Source organism: Triturus cristatus, chromosome 8 (genome assembly GCF_964204655.1).
Source record: "Triturus cristatus chromosome 8, aTriCri1.1, whole genome shotgun sequence".
NCBI lineage: Eukaryota > Metazoa > Chordata > Amphibia > Caudata > Salamandridae > Triturus > Triturus cristatus.
The window spans coordinates 156,920,793-156,936,175 of record NC_140591.1 but is presented as its reverse complement, the minus strand read 5'-3'; positions in this window follow the sequence as shown (position 1 = coordinate 156,936,175).

Sequence of the window (15,383 nt, the reverse complement as noted above, 5' to 3'; positions counted from 1 at the left end):
CACCATGCCACCTCAGTTTAGACCTGGCCATATGCAAATCAGTCTTGACCCTGTGCCTCATGGGCACAGTCCAGCCCAAACTTCCAAGCCAGATCCTCCCTGGACCGGAAGCAAGCATCCTAGGACCGGTTTCGGGGTTTCACCCCTCTTCAGCCAGGATAGCTTGATTCCAGTGGCACAGTGAGCCCAGGACCCACGTCTGGCCAAGACTGATTTGCATATGGTGGGTCCAAACTGGGGTGGCGTAGTGGGCAAAAGAACAATAGATTTAACCCAGATCTTTTGACTAGGGGAGAATGTTTGCATTGTCAGCATTCTGACCATCATTTGTTTGCTGTAACACTTTTCGCCCTAAGTGGGATGGGTATGCCCAGACGTGGGTCACTTGCTCACTGTGCCACTGGATTCAACCTAGCCTGGCTGAAGAAGTGTGACATACCATGAAACCGGTCCCAGGATGCTTGTTTCCGGTCCAGGGAGGACCTGGCCTGGCAGTTCGGTCTGGACTGTTCCCATGAGGCACAGGGTCAAGACTGATTTGCATATGGCTGGGTCCAAAATGGGCTAGCGTAGGGGGCAAAAAAATGATGGATTTAACCCAGATCTTTTGACTGGGGGAGAATGTTTGCATTGTCAGCATTCTGTCCATCATTTGTTTGCTGTAACACTTAGAGAAATTAAGGGTATCACTGGATAAGGGAAACCCTGCAGCGCTCATTCTTCTCGATCTTTCAGCGGCTTTCAACACTGTCAATCATAAGATTTAGATTGACCGTGTCAAATCCTTGGGCATCAGTGGCCCAGTCCTAACACTATTATCTTATTTTCTAACAGAGAGAATGCAATCTGTATCTATGGACAGCTACTGCTCAGACTCCTTCACTCTCCCCTCTGGCCTTCCCCAGGGTTAATCTTAGAGCCCTACTTTGTTTAATCTTTCTGTCACCCCGCTGGCCACTTTGATTAGAAATCTGGGTTTTTGAGTTGTCAGCTACGCTAACGATACACAAATTATCATCTCAGTTTCAGAGGGTGCTAGATTGAGAGAAACAGCTGACAAATTACCCGAGAGAGCCGAGAGCAGAGCGTGCAGTGAGAGCAGAGCGAGCGAGCTGCGTAGTAGTGCGTAGGGGCAGAGCCTCAGACGGCAGCAGCAGCAGTTTTAGCTGCCGGTGGTGGTGGTGCCGGCAGGGATCACAGTCCGCGGCGGCTGTGGCGCTACGAGGTGTGGAGGAATAGAGGTGGAATAGTGCGGAGTAGAGGCGCAGTGGGAGCATCGTGGGGACTCCTGTGGCCTCCCACGGAGGGGGCGGCGGTCGGTGAAGCCAAGGTGAGTCCTGACCCTCGGATGCCCCAGTAACTTCTTCTTTCGCAGGCACAGTTTCCCGCCACTCCCCCGCTGGTCTATGGTGTTTTCAACTCCCCAGCACAACACCACCCTCCTTCTCTCACCCTCGCCCGGTTGTGCTATAGCGCATATAGTGCATGTTGTTCCTGCTTCCTCTTGACTGTGTCGCTCACACTGAACAGTCTGAGGTTAGTCTTGGCTGCACTAGCTCATCTCGAATCGCAGTCTGCAGCTGCCGTACTTGCTGGCCTGGCCTGGTTGCCGCCAGCTCTAATTACCCTAGTTCAGCTCTAGCTACCCTAGTTCAGCTCTGCTCTGCTCTAGCATCGACCCGCCCTGCCCTGCCCTGCCCGGCCCGGTTTCGCTCGCCCAGCACCACCACCCCTCCGTTATCCCTGCCCATACTTTTACACTGACCATATTGACCTCTTGTTGAGGCCCTTGCATATACCTCACGCAGTATACCATACTCTGCCCCAGCTCCACTTTAGACCTGGTTGAGGTGGCAGGGTCACAAGGGTCATAAGGCAGGTTATTGAGGGCAGGGAGGAGGAGGGGGAAGAACGGGAGGTGTCCAAGCCGCAGCGACGGTAGTCACCAGTGTGAACACAGTGTGAATCCAGTACTCAGCAGAAGCAGAATCAGTTCCTTATCTCAGTCGTAGACAATCACAAAGAGTCAGCTGCCACCTTCCGCAATTGTATGCAACAAGTTAACAACTGGATGATGTGTAATTTCTTAAAGTTGAATTCCGATAAGAAGAAGGTACTGCTATTGAGAGGCAATATTTCTTTCTGGTGCCCTGATTGGTGGCCGAATGACTTAGGATTAGTTCCGACCCCAGTAACAAAGGTAAAAAAACTGGGGGTGATTTTTGACAACTATCTCTCATTCGACAAACAGGTAAATGCCATCACTTCCAGTGCCTTTTTCACACAAAAAATACTTAGAAAGATTTTTCCTTTTATTCCTCTTGAGCTGGGGACATTAGCAGTAACTACTCTTGCTTCGTCCAAAATAGATTATTGCAATGGTCACTATATTAACTTACAAAAATGGCTCTTTAACAACCTACAGATCCTGCATTACTCGGCAGCACACTTATTGCTTGGACTACCCAGACAAAACTCAGTCTCTAAGGCTTTAGTGGAACTTCACTGGTTGCCAGTTGAGAAGAGAATAGACTTTAAGGAACGTTGCATTGCCTTTAAAGGCCCAGACTACTTTAAAGAGAAACTTGTTAGATACATTCCCTCAAGGTCACTTCGTTCCTCTTCAGCATTCAATCTTATTGTTTTCTATGCAGGACATCTCTACATTAGAATTTGTGAGTTTTTTCTTGTTTTCTGGACCGGCCCATGTGGTTGAACCTCTTATGCACTAATTCAGTTTCAGTCTCTGAAGGACATTACTTTTGTTTAGGGTTCCAAGTGCCAGAAAATATCTGCCCCATTTTCCAGTCAATAGTTAAGTAAAATATTTCTGACTGATGAGTGGGAATGGTGGTGAAAGTAGGTAGTGGTTGTAGACTGAGATTTAATGTTGGTTTAGAAACTTTCCAGGGAATTAAAGTTTAGAGGAGAGTGTTTAAGGTGGGCTATGCCTCTTGGCCACCCCTGCTACTGGAATATTTTCTTTTTTGTTACGAACTTCAACAAGAACTTTTTTGTCTGAATCTCTAACCACCCACATGATGAGTACCTAAGCCTAAAGAAAGGGAAGTAGTCCACACTAAGTCAGTGTGTCTTTATTAGTCCTAGACAACAGGTAAGTGGCGGCTACGCAGTATAAACATACAATTATGCACGTTCTTCATTGAATCATGAAGTATTATAGTCTTTACTTGCTGTCACTTAAACCTATGTCAATTCTTTGGAACATGTCTTCTCAAACAACATTTCTTTCTTCGTTGTCAGAGAAAGAGTGCATGTATTTCCTATTTTTAGGCATTTCAAATAAAGGCCAATTTGTCTAACAGTTGGGTTCTGCATTCCAAGTTGGGTTGGACTCACTCTTGTGTATGTCAGTCAATTGTGTTACTTCTTAGGTAAGCACACTCCCACCCCATTCCTTGCAGGTCACACAGCTTACTGATCTGTCACTCACAACGAAGAAACACTAATCTTGTCTGCCCTTCGCAGGGTGTGAGACTCAGGGAATTTTGTTGTAGTTGGTGTAACGCAAAATGTCAGGCCCCTGCGGAATGTGTAGAGAGGCCCTTGAGTCTCCACTATCGCATAGATATTAATTGGCCTTGGGCTGAATGGGAGTCATCTGAAGGATTGGGGGACCCCTAAAAAGTTTGGGGCCCCCCCTGCGCTGCAGGGGCGAAAGGGGCCTGTCTTACGCCCCTCAGCATTTTGTTTCTATTATATCAAGCAAGTGAACAATTCTTGCAAATATGTCCTATGTTGCATGCATACTGAAGGGAGGAGACCCTTAGACAGCTTTCTTACTGCCACGGGCCCTAGATGAGTCTTCAAAGGGTTTTCTCATCTGAAGTAGTTGTCTAAAAGCCAATGGCCAAGTGCAGATCGTGCTACGTTTGGGTGGAAACGATACAGACAGGGCTGTAGCGATGGCGCCGGATGACACAAAGCCTAGAGCAAGACTTCACCCATGATGTCTGCATAAGGCCGAGCATAGGAGTGTGAAAAATGTTAAAATCATCAGCCAGTTTTTATCCATGGTGACACAATGTTCAACTTCATGTTTGCAAAACTTCACCACATCGATACATCCCCCCAACCCCCCCAAAAAACGATTTTTGGTGGGGACACAAAGTCGATTCTGCATCTTTTATTTGCCCTGAAAGACATATTGTTTTGTTAATTACATTTGTGGAATATTTAAAAAAGAAAAAAGCCACACAGTGGCTGAAGTCCAATTTGGTGAATTCAGTGATCCCCAACTTCTGGACAGAAGCATTCCTGCTCTCACAAAGTACATTTAGGGTACAAAGCAAGATGAATGCTGCTATGTTATGCACACTGCCCTGCTCACTCTATGTCTGCCAGGAAATAGTCCACTTAAGGGATGAATAGGAAAACCAAAGCTGATGAGTTAGATCATATTCACTGTATCCCTAAACACTATATTTAATAATTTACCATGTGTATTTATAATAAAAGGGAATCCCTTCTGCTACACCCTAGAGAGTGACTGATTGATGTATCACATTTATATAGCAAATACCACATAAAAATGACTATTGTCACTTGAAATCCTTGTTGCATAGAGAAAAGTGGACAATTTCGACAGATGTGAGGTTGTCGCTATATCTAATTTTATTTTTTTTTAAAACAAAAAAACATTCCAATCTCAGGAGACAACGAAAAAAACTGGAAAAAGGTAGGCAAGATCTGAGAGTCATAGGGTGAACCAGTGGGTGAATTCTGAGACGGAGGGTAAACCATACATTAGCAAAAAGCCTGTGGAGCAAAAACTGATAGCGTTGTGTGAAGAAGAACTTCCCTCACCAATCTAGCAAACTTTGCCATCCTAAAAATAAGTACACGAAAAGTAAGTGTTGAATTGTTTCCCTTGACGTTGTTACTTAACATAACCACCTTTGTGTTTTGAGAAAGAAATTGGATCCGTCCTGATTTTTGATGCTATGTTGGGCATAATCTAGAAGTAAATTAGTAAATGTCACCATTAGGCTACGTTTGGACAACGTTTCTTACGTTCATACATAATTCCAGGAGGAAGCTACGACTGTCACGGCTTTCAAGGAGTAGATTTCAAATTCGTTCTGAATTCAAGTTAGGCACATGCAAGAGCATTTTCGCTCGAATACAAATAGTTAAGTGTGCATTGTCACCATGCACACATGCGCTGCCTTTGCACTTGCCAACTTCTTTCTGTTTCTCCATGGAGGAACCTTTTTCACAATGAAAATGTCTCTTTCTCTACACCTCACCAACTTTGGAAATGTTCCTTCCCTATCCCCATCTCAGAAAGTAATTTACTCATGCCTTTTAAGGGAGTAAACCTCATATTTATCTAGGATGGTAAAGTACCTACCAAAAGTTTGTGAATACCCATAAACTCACAGGTTTGTGAGTGTTTACCTACGTAGGCCTTTCTTTCATCCCTGGAATTCCAGCAACTTGCTCCTAAATAATAATTTAGTTTAAGAGTGATCTTACGCCATACTCACGCAATATCACACGTGAGCAAATCCATGTACAAGCATAAAGAAATCTTTGTTGAATATCAAATGTGAGTTTCTCAGTGGCGTCGCTAGCCCTGTAGTGCTCCCTGAGTTTTCCGGTGGCCTCATTGAAGAGCGGAAAAGGGGTGCTGGCGAGATTCCTCCGATTGCCGCCCCCGTGACGGCTGAAGAGGGATGCTGGCGATTGCCGCCCAAGACGCCAGGTAAGAGTGGGGGAGGCCGCAGCCACCCCCAAAACTTGTGGTGCGCAGAGGGTCCTCCTTGCTATGTCACTGGAGTTTACACCAGTATTTGCGGTATTTCACTTGCTCCACTGGCATGCTCCATTGACATGAAGGCCATGTGCTAAACCATAGCTAAATCAGTGGCAATGGGATTCTTAATATATGAACCCACATGGAAGCAACAGTTTTCATGCACTCCGTAGGTGTTGGACCTCACATCCTTGGCATGGATTTTCCCCCAATTTGCTTGCCTTCAATCCTCCGGTTTTTGCTGACTTCGTTTTTCCTGGCATTAGGACTCTGCACACTTTACCACTGCTAACCAGGGCTAAAGTGCGTGTGGTCTCTCACCTAAACATGGTAAGATCGGCTTACACCCACTAGCCATATTTAATTTACTTATAAGATCCCAGCAAGGTTGTGCTACATGTACCCAGGGCCGGTAAATTAAATGCTACTAGTGGGCCTGCAGCACTGATTGACCCATCCACTTAAGTAGCCCTTTAAACATTTCTCAGGCCTGTCATTCCAGCTTGTTAGTGCAGTTTAAACTGCACTTTCGACCTGGCAAAAGAAACCTTTTAATAGGCCTAAACCTTCCTTTTTAATACATTTTAGTCACCTCGAGTGGCCCAAAAAACCCATATGGCAGAGTGCAGTGTATTTTAAAAATTGAACATGTACTTTTAACTTTTACAGGTCCTGGTATTGAATAACTCTTAAATTCCCTTTTTACTACTGGAAGGCCTGCCTTTCCCGTAGGATAACATTGGGTTAGCATATTATTTTTAATAAGTGATAACTTTCAATTGGTAGTAGGTAGGAAACTGAAGTCTGGAATCTAAAACTCTAATTTAAATCCCTCTTTAATGGCAAAGTTGGATTGTAAGTCACAGCTCTAAAAATGCACTTTTAGAAAGTTCACATTTTCTTGTCACAATCAATTAGTTCCTGCAGCCTGTATCCTCAGTTACATGACTAGGTATTGCTGGCAGTTGGTATTTGTGTATTGCTTCCAGACAGTAAAACAAAGGAGGATGGGCCATCTCTGTCAGGATGAGGGGGAGGAACTGTCACCTACCACACTTGCACATCACAAAGGCTCTGCCTCAGCACACTCACAAAATTAGTCTTTTGAGCTACCAAACAAGCTAAGGCCAGGGCAGGGAGTCAAGATGTTCTAGAGACCTCTGTATGAGGAGGATTCTAGAAGCTTCTCCCAATTCAAAGTGGACACCAAGTATAAAGAGTGGACCCTCAGACCCAACACTTCTGAAGCGGTTGAAAACTCACAAGAAGAATTGCTGTGTTGCCTTGTTTCAAGAAGGACTGTTCTGCTGCCCTGCTACTCTGCCACCCTGCTGCTTGAGTGAGAAGAACTGGGCCTGCATCTTGAACCCAAGACCACCAGAATGACTCCAAGAGCTAACTGGCTGGCCTCTTGATCAGAACCTTAGGGGCAGAATAGGCTCTTGACCCCTGAACCTGGACTCTCCCTACCATTGCAGTCCTTGCTGCTCAGCAGAACCACTGCTGCGCGACACATCCTTGATGTGAACCTCACAGCTCCTCATGGGAACCAACATAGCGTGAAGAAGCCTTGATGTAAGTCCTCATTGCAGCACTCACAGGTCATCGGAATTGTGTGGCACAATGCTTCACAACCAGTATTTAAGGTACATTTCTTAGTGGGACAAACTTGGTCCCAGTATCCGGCCTGTGCTCAATCATGGTCAGCCTGAACTTGTGACTTTATCCCAGTCCAGAGAACGATAGTTGGTATTTTTTGTGCTTCTACACTATTTGTGCCTAAACATTTAAGATTGCATATCTCTGGTTCTACTAATTGCATTTTTGTCATTGTGGTGTGAAATAATTTATTAAAACTTACTCTTTGTTTACAAATTGTTATGGGATTTTTTCTGGTGTTATGTTTTTACTTTATTATTGTTTGTTTGCTGCATAAATACTTTACACATGACCTCTGACCTGAGCCTGATTGCTATTGTGCCAAGCTTTCAGAGGGTTGAGCACAGGCTAATTTGGGGGTTGATTGTGTTTCACCCTGACAAGAAGTGTGGTTGCTGCTTTAGTAGGGCTCACCCTCCTCAACCAGTAACCCAGTTTCCTACAATAGGTAGGAATTGCTCAAATGAAATGTAAATCCTGAATGTCTAACAGCGTGTCCACTGTAGCTGAGATATGTAGCACTCTGTAGCATGAGCTGGATGGTGCATCAATAAACAAAAGAGTGAGGTTTGCTATACTAGTACACTCTAATGATGTGCTTGCATTCACATCCTCTTGTGATGTGACTAATCATGGTGTGTGGCACATTTTTAGGAGAAGAAGGTATGCTTAAATAATCTGATGCTACATTCCCTAATGTGCCTCTTTTTATGCTAGATGTTTTAAAAACCAAGGGAACCAGAGAGACGTCAGGGACCTTGGAAGAACATTTTTTTGCATGAACAGTGGTCGTTAGACATGTACAAGTATAAATATTATGGAACCAAAAGGTCGCGCTCAGCGCACAACACTCTGCCCAGTTGCACTCGGGTATGCATAATCAACTTCATTACTCTAGAGCCACTTTGCTGGAGCTAAACTCGAGGGGAACTAATGGCAAATGAACTCGCCGGCCGGCTGATACTGGCTACTCTCAGTCCCCTGGCTCTTGCCCTAATTGCTTAGCGCCATTTCCATCAGTATGCTCAGGATCCAACAAAGCCATGACAGAGGACGGACTCTCAGCTAGTGCTGTGTGGGAGTCCGTTTCCTGTATTCTTATAAATGCCAGATCACTGGTGAAGCACAGCGTTGAATGTGCTTATCTACTGATGGATCTAGACATCAAAATCGCTTTCATCACAGAAACCTGGACGGACGAGGCATACGGTCCAGACTTAGTCAAAGCCACCCCCCCTGGTTTTCACTGCGAGGTTCTCAACCGACCTAATAAGAGGGGCGGCGGCCTGGCCATCCTATATCATAGCGCATTTCAGGGAACTTTCAAGGCGCTTTCTCTGCCGGCTTGCGAAGCACTGGCATTTAATCTTAGGTTAACAAATCATTTTTCCTTTAAAGGTATCCTCATTTACAGACCCCCTGGTGCTAAACACTCTTTTTTTCCCACATTAGGAACTCTGTTAGAGGATGCCCTGTTGGGGAATTCGCATAACATACTAGGGGATTTTAATTTTTACCTCGAGCAGGCAGACGAGCCAGACACGGCTCGCCTCCTAAATCTTATGGAAACAGCAGAGGTGTCACAACCTGTAACTGGCCCGTCTCATTTGGCTGGACACACCCTTGATGGGGTTTTTTCTAACACCCCTGAACTATCTTTTTCAGCTCTGTTACCTCTGGCCTGGTCAGACCATGCGGGAGTCCGCTTCAATCTCAGACCCACACCCCACACAGCCAATGGGCAGTAAAAAAATAGAGCGGAAAGAAATCAGAGCCAGGAACAGGGTGGAAGCTGAGACTCTATCTAAAGTACTTACCACCTATTCCATACCCATTGCCAGCAACATGGAGGAGGCTGCATTGTCCTACACAAAATGGCTTATGGAGGCCTGTGTAGACCTCGCACCTCCCAAACAAGCTGTTTTTAAAAGAATGGTGCCCTCAGCCCCCTGGTACTCGAGGATCTTAAATTGCAAAAATGTACATGTAAGAGATTGGAACGAAACTGGAGGAAGGGTTATACTGAGTAAGAAAAAGTGCTATATCTGGCAAGCTTGGCCACATATAAACGCATGTTACGTGAAGCCAAACAAAAGCATTACGCCGCTCAGATATCAGCAGCTAAAAACTCAACGAAAGCGCTTTTTTCCACCATTACTAAGTTAACCTCAGTCAAATCTGCCTCCGTCCCGTCTAGTACAGAGCTTTGTGAAAAAATTGCTTCATTTTTTCAACCAAAGTTAATAACATTTTTACCAGTCTCAGCGACTCAATTAGGATTGAGCGGGAGTCCGAGCAGGTGGCCAAAGAGGGGGCCACGACGTTGATCATCCTGGAGGCGTTTAGGCCTCTCACTTTACAAGACTCTTTGGACCTACTTGCCAAAGCCAATTCTGGATCCCCTCTGGACCCTTGCCCATTGAAAATCATTAAACTGGCTCCGGTGCCTATAGCCATCCACCTTACTCCTATTTTTAATGGCATGTTTGAAGGAGGAACATTTCCAAAAGTTTGGAAGGAGGCCTCTATTCTCCCTCTGCTGAAAAAACCCAGTCTGGATCCGTCTGATCCGAACAACTTCCGGCCCATCTCCCGTCTCCCCCTTCCAGCTAAACTAGTGGAGAAGGCAATGAACCAACAACTCACTGCGTTTGTGAAGAAAACTTCTTTGCTGGATGCTTCCCAGCACGGATTTAGGGAGGGACACAGCACCGAATCCGCACTGATCACGGCCACAGAACAGATCAGGTCAGCGGTGGAACAGGGAGGCAGAGCGGCCTTGATCCTTTTGGATCTATCGGCCGCGTTTGATACGGTCCATCACGGTTTGTTGATGGACCGATTGAGGAAAGGTGGAATTCAGCAAAAAGCATGGGAACTGTTGAATTCCTTTCTTTCCGAGCGGAGCCAAACAGTTGCCTTAGGAAATTTTCTTCCCTACCTTTTTCGTTACCCTGCGGGGTCCCGCAAGGGTCCTCACTGAGTCCCACCTTGTTTAATATTTACGTGTCCTCCCTTGCTCCCATTATCAGATGCCACGGTTTCAGTGTCACCTCATACGCGGATGACACGCAAATAGTTGTGTCTCTACTTCCTGGCTGTGAATTGGGGATGGACCACAATTTCCAGGCCTGTATGTCGGATGTGGCCCACTGGATGGCTAGCAACTGCCTTAGGCTGAACTCAAACAAGACCGAGGTCATGCTGTTTGGGAACAACCCTAGTTTCTGGACCCCATTATGGGGGCCGCAGGAACTGGGGGCCCTCCCTAGCCCGGTCAACCAAGTAAAAAATCTCAGGATGGTGGTGGACGACAAACTTACCATGGCATTACAGGTTAAGGCGGTAGCCTCTAAAACGGGCTTTATCCTGAGAATGCTGAAAAAGATTTTGTTCCTGCTACCTTATGAATGCCGACAAACGGTGGTAATGGCACTTGTAACTTCCAGGTTGGATTACTGCAATAGTCTGTACCTGAATATTCAGGAAAACCTGCTGCACAGTTTACAGCTATTGCAGAATGCGGCTGCCAGACCGCTAACCGCATCCCGAAATTTTCTTCCATATCAAAGGCCATCCGAGACCTACACTGGCTTCCAATTAAAAGTAGAGTCCAGTTTAAGTCTCTTTGCTTGGTGTTCAAGGCCTTGAATGGAGATGGCTCTGACTGCCTTACAAAACAATTCATAAGGTATGTTCCTGCCCGGCGTCTTCACTCGTCAGAAGCCAGTTTGATCACGGTCCCTGTCATAAAAAAAGCCCGCTGGGGAGGACGTAGCTTTTCGCACGGGGCAGCCAAGCTTTGGAACGGACTGCCGCTCCACTTGAGATGCATCGATAACCTATTGCATTTCAGGAAAGCATTGAAGACCTGGTTGTTCAGCAAATAACTCGGCCTTTAGGATCAGCGCCAGGACACCTACTTGGTAATCGCGCGCTTTACAAATCACTATAATAATAATAATAATAACATTTTTTTGCATGAACAGTGGTCGTTAGACATGTACAAGTATAAATATTATGGAACCAAATGAAAGTATTTACACAAAACAAAGGCACTTTTTACAATAAACATAAATGATGCTGCAGCGGCTGGAGGGAAAAACCGTGCTTGGTGCTCTGTCATGGCTGATACACACATGCAACAATAGTAATCAGAGGGAGTATCTGAAAAAAAGAACAGCATGACCCATTACCTCCTCGTTAGTCTTCCTCGCCACATGACTAACAAAGTGAGCTTCAGCTCCACACCAGAACCCTCCAAAGCAAAAAGTCAGCCTCCCATGCCTCCCGTCCCTTCCCAATATGGCCGACCCATTACCACCTGACCTCTATAAGAGGTGGGCCGGCCCAACCCATCAGCGTGTTTTTTTAGTTCTGCGCACATCTCTCCAGATGCGTCAAGTAAGTGGTGCCTGCGGTAGCAGGTATGTGGGTCTCGGGTAGGAGGTCCTGCTCTAGCAGACCCTTGGATCTTGGGCTCTTTTTTCCCCCTTTTCCCCTGGTGTGTTCTGGCTGGTTAGGCTCTGCTCCAGCGGGCCATGGGTTTCCAGGGGGAATGGCCGGGGTACGGATTGAGATTGTGGCCGGCACTCTGCCGTGCCTCCGCTCGTTGGGCTCCCTGTACGGGCAGTCCTTTTGTGGGCTCCTTTTGCTCTGTTCCCGGTTTGTATGCCGCCCGTCTGCCTTTCGTGGCACTGCGGCGGGCGGCGGCTGTGTTTGGGTGTTTCTCCGCCCCTACGTTTCTGCCTGCTCTTTGCTCGCGCCACCCGCCTGCCCCTCGAGGCCATGCGGCGGGCGGCGGCAGTGCTTCGCGGCTGTTACCCCCTGAAGGTCCATCAAGGATAGCACAGCAGGATTAGTCACTCTCTGTTGTTTTCCTCTGTGTGGGGTTCCAGTATGCCTTTGCTTAAGCGATTGATGTCGCCTGATTATTCCCTGTTCACGGGTCTTCTCGGTCTTGGCTGTGAAAGTCCTTTAACTGAGTGCCCCGCATTAGTTGCGCGCCGCCCGCCTGCCCCTAGATGCTGCGTTGCAGCAGTCAGCTGCAAGTCTACGCCGTGTTGGGTTTCCTGCTTCCCCGCTGGGGAGGGCGCTTGTTTCCTTTTTCATGCCACCTGTCTTTGAGGTGCTGCGGCGGGCGGCGGCTGTGCTGCTCTGAGTACCCCGCACATTGCGGTGGGCTGCGGCGGTGCTGCGCGGCTCTTACCCTGTCTCCGCAGCGTGGCTCCTTTGTCGGGCTCGTCTTCCCGGGACGGGGTCGGGTGCTAGTTGCCGCGCTGCTGCACAGGTGTTGCCGGTCAGTTTCAACGGCTGGCCCGCCTTTTCCTGATGGGCCGACGTAGCTCGGCAAGTTCAGCAAGGTGTCAATGGTGTGACTTCATGGGTTCGCTCTAACGCACAAACGGCCATTTGCTGTTTTTCTTCCCATGTGTTTCCCGGCCTCAGTTGTTGGGGCTGGGCGCCATTAATAAAACGAATTTCGTTTCGTGCACTGCATCGCATTTGGGGATGCAGCGCACGCAACGAAATTCGTTTTATAAATGTATATGTTAACTTACCTGTAAACTTCCATAATCCATAGTTTATTACCCCCCACCCTGCCCCTCCCCCTCCCCACGTCACCGCCCTGCAGTTACTCCTACTACCGACTGCGGCTGGTGTACAGGACTGGCAGCTTACAGACTGGTTGTAAGCCTTGCTGATATATGAAATAGGGATGTAAAGTACAACCCTGCAGCCCACACAGTGCGTGGGCGGGGTTGGAGAGCCTTGTAATCCTGAAGAGCCCTCTTTGGGCTGTGTTTGTAGTTGCTGCGTGGCTGTCTGACACTGTCTCTTTAACTGACAATGCTGTGTGCAGTACACTCGTGCCAAGCTGCTGAAAGACGGAAAGTAAAAAACAAAAAAAAGCATATTGAACAAAATGGGAGAATGCCCCTTCAGCGACTGAATAGGACTGTCCTGTCACTGTGCTCATGATAAGAGTTACGTAGATGGTCAGTCAGTGGCAGAGAAAACACACATTATTTACAACACCAGCCCCCTGGGGACCTTCTTTCACCCACCATCACCCCGAGGCTCTGGAAGGGCCCATTTTCCTTGTTTACCTAGGGCCACTGGAATCCATGCTACGCCTCTGGATGTGAACCGTGAATTATTTACTTACTTTGAGCTGGTGGTTGCAAGTAGGGCCACCAGTACTTATTTTTGGGCACTAGCACTTATTTTTCCTCATAACACTTTGACCCACAACAAAAGAGAGAAAACACAAGGGAAGAACTAAGAGAAAGATAGAACAGTGAAAAAGAGAGGAAGCAGAGACTACAAAAATGGTGCAGGAGTGGGATAGAGTGGCAAGAAGTGTCTGGTGGTGGATCAAAGAAACATGAAGGGCGCTCAAGCTTACCCAAGCTTGGTATTTGGCACCACAACCTTCTGCATCACCTGCGGCGGCTTCTGAGCAAATCTTTGAGCCTCGACACTTAATATTTTACAAGTTAAGCACTGCCTTTTTCTATTGTGTGCACTAGGGTCATCCACACAAATGAGGTACCGTTTTTATCAGGAGAAATGTGGGAATACAGAATAGATTATCATTTGTTAGTACTAATTAGATTTCTCTATATTTTTGGTTCCCAAATGCAAACAGTGAATAAGTGAACCAATGTGCAAGAAGGAGGACATTATGCAAAATGCAAAATGTCCTCAGAATCACATGATAGTATGGATACCCACAAATTCAGAGGTATACAAATAGCCACAGTTTCTATTGTGTATGTTCCAGAAATACATGGGTTTGCCTTATACCCATCTATCCCTTAATATTTTTCCATATAAATTGCTGTATACTAGCTACACCATCATTGTAAGGTGCAGCTCATTTGTTGGCGCTGCATATTGTGTGTTTATGGAGAACCTACACATTCTCTACATCCCCCAGACTAGAGGGGTCTATCGAACATCATAGTATATTGTTCTTGTAAATTAGCCATCATGACTAGAAGTTACAGTTGAAAATGGTGTCACAAATGACTGTGTTTCCTACTCATTTTCTTTTTTTTATTTCAACAGTTCTTTCTTTGCTAAAACCTTGAGGGATCTACATAAATCAACCCTTGCTGAATTTAGAATATTGCCTATTTTTCAGAAATGTCTAGATTCCAGCAAAACACAAGGGTTTGACACCTGTTTCCACAACAAACTGCAAGTAGACTAAAAGCATGAAATTAAAAGCAATGGGCTACCACTTATAAACAATTCCAAAAATTGTGGTAACATTTTTTTTTTTTGATACAGCTCTGCTTGTTCCTGAAAGCTGGGAAGATGGTGATCTCAGCACGTTAAAACATTTTTTGATGCTGTTTATAGAAAAAAAATATACACTTTCTTGCACAGGTACCTTTAAAATCCTCACGATGTTGAAAAAAAGGAGTCAAATTTGACATATTTTATGTGGAAAGAAAGTTATGACGGCATAAGCACAAACAACCTCAAATAGCAAAAGTATAAGCACTAGGGTGAAAATGCCTCAGCAATTAAGTGGTTAATTCACATGGTCCAGTTCATGAAACCATAAATTCACATGCTCTTGACCAACATGTAGGTTTCATACTTCTCGTCAGCCCTTCCTCCGTGTTCCACATGTGCTATAATCTAATCTGGTGTGTATGGAAGACTCCCTGAGGATTAGCTGCCTTGTTTGGTGTGGACCCTGAATATCGACTACAGAATATCATGGGACGCTAATATTATAGACAGAATATCGAGGGAGAAAATATCAAAAGGTAAGTGTATATCTATATATTTTCAAGGCACATAGTTATGAGTAGTAAATCTATATTATCCTATATGGCCTTACATTTGATATTTTTGCCCCTTGTTGCGTTGTCCATGATATTAGTTTACCATGATATTTTTGTGCTCCGTCACCCTGTTTTTTTTT